The 7,106-nt window shown below is 50.5% G+C and overlaps 1 long non-coding RNA gene across 2 annotated transcripts; it reads right to left on the bottom strand.

The window, feature by feature from the left end:
- Window positions 1–2: 2 nt before the first annotated feature.
- LOC126011443 (uncharacterized) lies at window positions 3–4,990 on the bottom strand. Of its 2 annotated transcripts, none has more exons than XR_007496755.1 (3): window positions 4,925–4,990; window positions 4,130–4,190; window positions 3–44 (listed from the first exon to the last, which is right to left on the bottom strand). It is a non-coding gene; the product is annotated as an uncharacterized LOC126011443 (long non-coding RNA). The 2 variants fall into 2 exon arrangements; XR_007496754.1 differs by lacking the exon at window positions 3–44 and adding an exon at window positions 2,599–2,706.
- Between the last annotated feature and the right edge of the window lie 2,116 nt (window positions 4,991–7,106).

Here is a 7,106-nt window from a genome sequence, read left to right on the forward strand (position 1 = left end):
AATATATTATATAGAGAGATGATCTGAATCAGAGAAGCAGATTGCTGTGAAACAAAAAAATACATGATGTTACTTCATTTACTCAATGTTCTACATTATTAAAAAGAAAAAAATTGTTTTTAAGTTTTTGGGCAATACCCAGTAGTGCTCAGGGGTTACTCTTGGCAGGCTTTGGGAACCATGTGGGATGCCAGGGATTGAAACCTGGATCTGTCCAGGATTGACCGTGTGTAAGACAAACACCCTACCACTGTGCTATCGCTCCGGCTCAAAAAAAATTTTTTTTTTTTTTTTTGGTTTTTGGGCCATACCCGGCGTTGCTCAGGGGTTACTCCTGGCTGTCTGCTCAGAAATAGCTCCTGGCAGGCACGGGGGACCATATGGGACACCGGGATTCGAACCAACCACCTTTTGGTCCTGGATCGGCTGCTTGCAAGGCAAACGCCATTGTGCTATCTCTCCGGGCCCAAAAATAAATTTTTTTAAATAATTACTTTTTGGTTTTGGCCATACCTGATGGTACTCAGGGATTACTCCTGGCTCTGTACTCAGGAATCACTCCTGGCCGTACACAGGAGACCATATAATGCCTTTTGTTTTAATAACATACTTGAATAGTTGGGGGTGGGGCTACTCCTGATAGGGGTCTGGCAGTCCCGAAAAGTGTTCAGGGTATGGGACCATGAGCTGCCTGGTTTTCAACAAAGCCAGGGTTTTAACATAATAAGTATACAGCACATTTAAGCTATTTCATCAGTCACTTATTTGTAATTAAAAAAATTAATTCCGGGGCCCGGAGAGATAGCACAGCGGTGTTTGCCTTGCAAGCAGCCGATCCAGAACCAAAGGTGGTTGGTTCGAATCCCGGTGTCCCATATGGTCCCCCGTGCCTGCCAGGAGCTATTTCTGAGCAGACAGCCAGGAGTAATCCCTGAGCAATGCCGGGTATGGCCCAAAATCCAAAAAAAAAAAAAAAAAAAAAAATTAATTCCGGGCCCGGAGAGATAGCACAGCGGCATTTGCCTTGCAAGCAGCCGATCCAGGACCAAAGGTGGTTGGTTCGAATCTCGGTGTCCCATATGGTCCCCCGTGCCTGCCAGGAGCTAATTCTGAGCAGACAGCCAGGAGTAACCCCTGAGCACCACCGGGTGTGGCCCAAAACCAAAAAAAAAAAAAAAAAATTAATTCCTGGGGCCGAAGAGATAATACAGTGGTAAGGCGTTTGCCTTAGATGCAGAAGGATGGTGGTTCAAATCCCAGCACCCCATATGGTCCCTGGAGCCTGCCAGGAATAACCCCTGAGCAGTGCTGGATGTGTGACCCCCCAAAAAAAAATTAATTCCTGAGAATTCATTTCTTTGAAAGCCATATCTTTTGTTTTTGGTTTTATGTTTTTTTTTTTTTTTGGGGGGGGGGCATCCCAGCAGTGCTCAGGAGCTACTCCTGGCTCTATGCTCAGAAATTGCCCCCAGAAGACTTGGGGGAACATATGGGATGCTGGGATTCAAACCACTATCCTTCTGCATGCAAGGCAAACACCCTACGGCTGTGCCATCTTCAGCCTCCCCCCCCCTTTTTTTTGTGAGCCAACTCCTAAATGCTCAGGGGTTACTCCTGATTATACACTCAGATATTACTCCGAGTGGAGTTTGGGAAACCATATGGAATGCCTGAGGTTGAACCCAGCTCAACCATGTTCAAGACAAGTGCCTTACCTTACATATTATCTCTCCAACCCTGTTTTTGTTTGTTTCTGTCTTTGGGCCACAACTATGGTATGAGGGCTTACTGTTGGCTCCATGTTCAGGGATCATTGTTGGTGGGCTTAGAGAATATGGGGTGCTGAGGATTGAACATGGGTCAGCCATGTGCAAGACTAGTGTCTTACCTGCTGTATTATCTTTCCAGCCCCCTAAACAATGCAATTCTTTTTTTGTTTTTGGGTTAGTCTTGTCTATACTCAAGGATCACTCCTGGAAGAGACTGGGGAACATATATGCTACCAAGGATTGAACCTGGAAAGCTGTGTCTAAGGTGAATGTCTTACTCACCCTGTACTATCTCTCTGGCCTTGAAAATAATGTCTGTCGGGGCCAGAGTAGTGGCGCAGAGTGGTAAGGCGCCTGGCTTGCCGGCTTTAGCCTAGGACAGATCGCAGTTCGATCCCCGTGTCCCATATGGTCCCCCCAAGCCAGGAGCAATTTCTGAGCACATAGCCTGGAGTAACCCCTGAAAATCACCTCCAGGTGTGGCCCAAAAACCAGAACAAAACAAAACAAAAAATCAAAACCCAAAAACTAAAGGTCAAGGGAATAGAGTGAGTAGGGTACTTGCCTTGGATGTTCATCCCAGGTTCAATCTTGGCAGCCTATATCATCCTGAGCACTGCCAGTAGTGATTCCTGAGCACCACAAGGTGTAGCGCCCCCAAAACAGAAATACTGCTAAAGGGCCAGGCAGATAACTCCCATGGAAAACCACTCATTTAACATGAGCTCTATACTTAGTCAATGAGCCCACCCTATCCACCCCATACCTAGCAGGGGTACCGTAGGTATAACCACTGCTGGGACAGAACTTTTGCCAAGCTCACCTTGAATGTACTCTGCACCAAAGCTTGTACTTCTGCTATGTATCACCTTGAATGTAGTAGTCCCTATATCTCTGATTCCAGCCAGCAGGGTGTGGCTCACATAAAAAAGGAAATCTTAAAAATAAAATACTGGGCCCGGAGAGATAGCACAGCGGCGTTTGCCTTGCAAGCAGCCGATCCAGGACCAAAGGTGGTTGGTTGGAATCCCGGTGTCCGATATGGTCCCCCGTGCCTGCCAGGAGCTATTTCTGAGCAGGCAGCCAGGAGTAACCCCCTGAGCACCGCCGGGTGTGGCCCAAAAACCAAAAACAAAAAAAAAAACAAACCTAAGAATACTGAAAAATCCGAAGGTCATGCTCTTTTCTGTTATCTATTTTGGGGCATAATTTAATATATCAGGTTTTTTTTGACCCATATCCAGTGATGCTCAGGGGTTACTCCTGGCTCTATACTCAGAAACTACTCCTGGCAGTGGTCATGGAACCATATAGGATGCCAGACAGCAAGTCTGGGTCAGCTTCATGTAAGACAAGCACCCTGGGGCCGGAGAGATAGCATGGAGGTAAAGCGTTTGCCTTTCATGCAGGAGGTCATCGGTTCGAATCCCAGCGTCCCATATGGTCCCCCGTGCCTGCCAGGAGCAATTTCTGAGCCTGGAGCCAGGAATAACCCCTGAGCACTGCCTGGTGTGACCCAAAAACCAAAAAAAAAAAAAAAAAAAAGACAAGCACCCTGCCTGCTGTGCTCTCTCTCCAGCCATGCAGTATCAATTTTGTATTGAGAGTACAACTATTAATTTAAAGTACATACTGTGAATTCAAACTGGGCTGAAAGGGGGCTGGGCGGTGGCGCTGGAGGTAAGGTGCCTGCCTTGCCTGCGCTAGCCTAGGACGGACCGCGGTTCGATCCCCCGGCGTCCCATATGGTCCCCCAAGAAGCCAGGAGCAACTTCTGAGCTCATAGCCAGGAGTAACCCCTGAGCGTCACAGGGTGTGACCCAAAAACCAAAAAAAAAAAAAACAAACTGGGCTGAAAGCCTGGCCTCCACACACTTAATAGCTGTGTGATTTTTTTTTTGTTTGATATTAGGGTTCCACACCTGAGTCCTCAAATTTTATTCCTAGCTTAGCAAAGAGGTCACTCCTGGTAGGACTTGGGGACCATATGGGGTGTTGGGAATTAAACCCAGGTTGGCTTCATGCAAAGCAAGTGCCCAACCCACCTTACTATAACTCTGGCCCTAATAGCTGTGTGATTTGGAAAAATCTATAAAATCTTATTATGATAAGGCTCATCTTTGAAATAAGAATTATAGTAATTACTTCCAGTTACTTCATGGGGTTGTAAGAATTAAATGAGGTGACACATATAAAGAGCTGAGAAATGTCCCTGTCACTACATAAGTAGACAAAGATATTAGTTATTCCATTTTACACGTGAATGAATGGTTAAAAAATACTGTTGAAGCCCTAGGGATGTCTTTATTCTATACATGAAGAAATGATGGAACCACTTAATAGTGGGTTAATGAACATACCTTGCAAAGCAGCTGACTCTGATTCAATTCTGGCTCAGCTGAGCACCACCAGGAAAGACCCCTGAACACAAGAAAAGAGTAAGCCCTGATGATAGCTGAAAGTGAACCCCGAAAGAACCCTTATCCCCCAAAGAAACAAACAAGGAGCCTTGGTGAACCTCTTGAGTAGATCGTAGATGTCACCCGTAAACACCTCCTACATATCAACACACTTTCAGCAAGGCCCACCTTAGTTCAAAATCAGCTGCCTAAGGGCATACCAAACCATTGAGAAATCATTTCTTCCACCCAGTAAGGACTCTAAGCAGTCACGTGCTTTCCAAGGCTCGAGCGAAAGGTGTTTGACAAACCCTCAAGCCCAGGAGCAGCAACAGGCGAGATCACTAATGGCCAAGGCTCAGGGTGAACAAGCTCATCTTTTCAACTGTCTCCAACTTGTTTGTTTGTTTGTTTTTGGGTCACACCCGGCAGCGCTCAGGGGTTCCTCCTGGCCCCACGCTCAGAAATCGCTCCTGGCAGACACGGAGGACCATATGGGATGCCGGGATTCAAAACACCGTCCTTCTGCACGCAAGGCAAACGCCTTACCTTCATGCTCTCTCTCCGGCCCCCGTCTCCAACTTTTTTACACACCGTCGCAAAATGCAACACGGCAGCAGCAACGGGAAAATAAATGGGCGGAGTCTGGGCACAAGACTGCGCCGGACGTGTTGCCTGACAGCGTCCGCGGGCTTTCAGTTTGGTGCCCCCCCCCCATTTCCAACTGGCATCATGTGGCACCTACGCTCTACATACTTGCCATGATCGCGCCTGGAAACGCCAGAAAGCTGAGCTTCGCGAGGACCCAGGTGCCCGGGGAAGCCACTTCCGGCGACCGAAGCGGAACGGCCACTTCCCGAGACCCGCAAGAAAGTGTGTCCGGGTGGGGACTCGACCCGGGTTTCTTGGTTCCTACGAAAGTCGGCTTTCGGTTGAAGCGATTTTTAACTTCTTAAGCCCACTGAGAACTTAGGATATCGAAGCTTCCTTCTTTCTGTATTCTAGAGTTAGACGCTAGCTAACTAGCGTCCGACAGAGCTCGGGAAAGTCGAATGCAACTACTGAAACCGTAACTGGTGGCGGAAGAAAGTTTGGAGAGATTTGGAGTTTTTGTGTGTGAATGAGCCAGAGGGCATGCTTGCCATCTCTGGAGCTCATTCTCTGCAAAGGGCTATCGATTTCTAGAATGGACGAGGCAAACTATTATTACTTTAAATTAAATAAATAGTAGGGACTAGAGAGAGTGCAAAAGCGCTGAACGCATCATGATCCCACCAGCAATCCCAACCAGAAGCGACTCCCGGCGAAGAATGTCAAGTGTGGCTCCAAAAAAAAAAAAGTAATAATCCTACTTTACTTTCAATTCTCTTTGATGATCTGGAAACTTAGTTAAAACAAACAAACAAAAAAACCAAAAAGCACAGGACACAGATTTTCACTTTCATTAAAAAGAAAAAGAAAAGTGGGACCCTGGTCTGGCACAACTTTGATCATTCCTTCTCCTCTTTATCTTTGGTCTTAGATTTGACCTTGGGAAGGTCCCTTCCCTCCTCTGGGCCTCAGGAAACAGCACCAGGCTTAGTATCTAAGCCCATTTCTGAAGCAAATCAACAGGACAGCTTAAGGAGCCCAGGAAGGCCAATGTCATCATTCCTCCGGATTTGAGATCAATCTGGCTTCCTGGCGGCCGGCCCATCTTTATATACGTAAGGCTGCACTTCCTTCCCGTGAGACGGGCAGGGCTGGCACGGCATCTGCAAACTAAACTCTTGGCCAAGAGCAACTGAGTGGAAAGCGTCGGTTTTGCCCTCATTTCCTCCTTCTAGCAGCTCCGCCTCCTTCGGGCGCCGCTGGCCAATGAGAGACTCCAGATCCGACCAACCGCCTTTGGGCCCCGGCGGGGGCGTGGCCAGGGCGTCACGTGACGCCGACTGGGGGCGGGGCCCCCAGTCGCAGCGAGTAGCGCGTCGGACCGGCCGCGCGAGCCCCCAGAAGCCCGCCGAGGGGCCCGCTGGGAAGTGGAGTCTGGACGCGCGCGCACGTGAAGCGAGGCTGAAGGAGCAAAAGCTGCGGAAGGGCTCGGAACCTCCCGAAGCGGAGCGGCATTCGGTACTTGGCGGGGGAGGGTGAAAAAAAAAAAGTATCCGGGTTCGGGGCAGGAAAGAAAAAGAAAGAGGTGCACACACAGGCCACAGTCCGCGCGCCCGAATCCGAGTGAGAAAGAGGAGCTTAATAACAAACTGCTGCCCTCCCTCCCTCCTTCCCCCTCCGCGGCCGCGTGAGGAAGGAAGGCAGCGACCACGCGCCGAGCAAAACCTGAGGGGGTTGGGGGCGGGGCTTAAAAAAAAAAAACAACGGCCGTTTTCCGGGTCGAACGTTGGCGGCGGCGGCGGCGTGGGGGAACCGGCGGCGCCGGGGGCAGGGGGAGGGGCACTCCCCGAAAGGCCCTTCTGCGCAGGCGCGTGCGCTCCGGTGGGCGGGGTCATCTGGTGGGGGGCGTGGCGAGTCGGTGGGCGTGTGTGAGGCGGGGTTGGCCCCGCCCCCTTGGCCCTCCCCCTCCCCTTGGCCCCGCTCGGCCCCTCCCGGGCACGGTGTGGGCCGGGCAGCCATTTTGGGGCGATCTTTGTTATGGTTGTGTGTGTGTGAGTGTGTGTGTATGAGTGCGTGTGTGGGCTGCTCTGGCTCCTTGAGGAAAACGCTCCCTCCCTCCGACGCGGCGTCCGGACCCCCCCCCCCGAGCTGAAGCCCCTCCCGGTGAGTGGGGAGGGGGGAGTCCGCGCCGGTGCGGGCGGGCGGGGGGGGGGAGACTCCGCCCGCCGCTGGCTTCAACCGGCCGCGTCCGGCTGAGCGAAAAGTAGTTGCGAGCAGCTTTTCACACGCGACACACACAGGTGGTTGCTCGCTCGAGCGTCTCGTCTCGAGTCGCCGACCGGAAGGA

This window comes from Suncus etruscus, chromosome 6 (assembly GCF_024139225.1).
Source record: "Suncus etruscus isolate mSunEtr1 chromosome 6, mSunEtr1.pri.cur, whole genome shotgun sequence".
Taxonomy (NCBI): Eukaryota; Metazoa; Chordata; class Mammalia; order Eulipotyphla; family Soricidae; genus Suncus; species Suncus etruscus.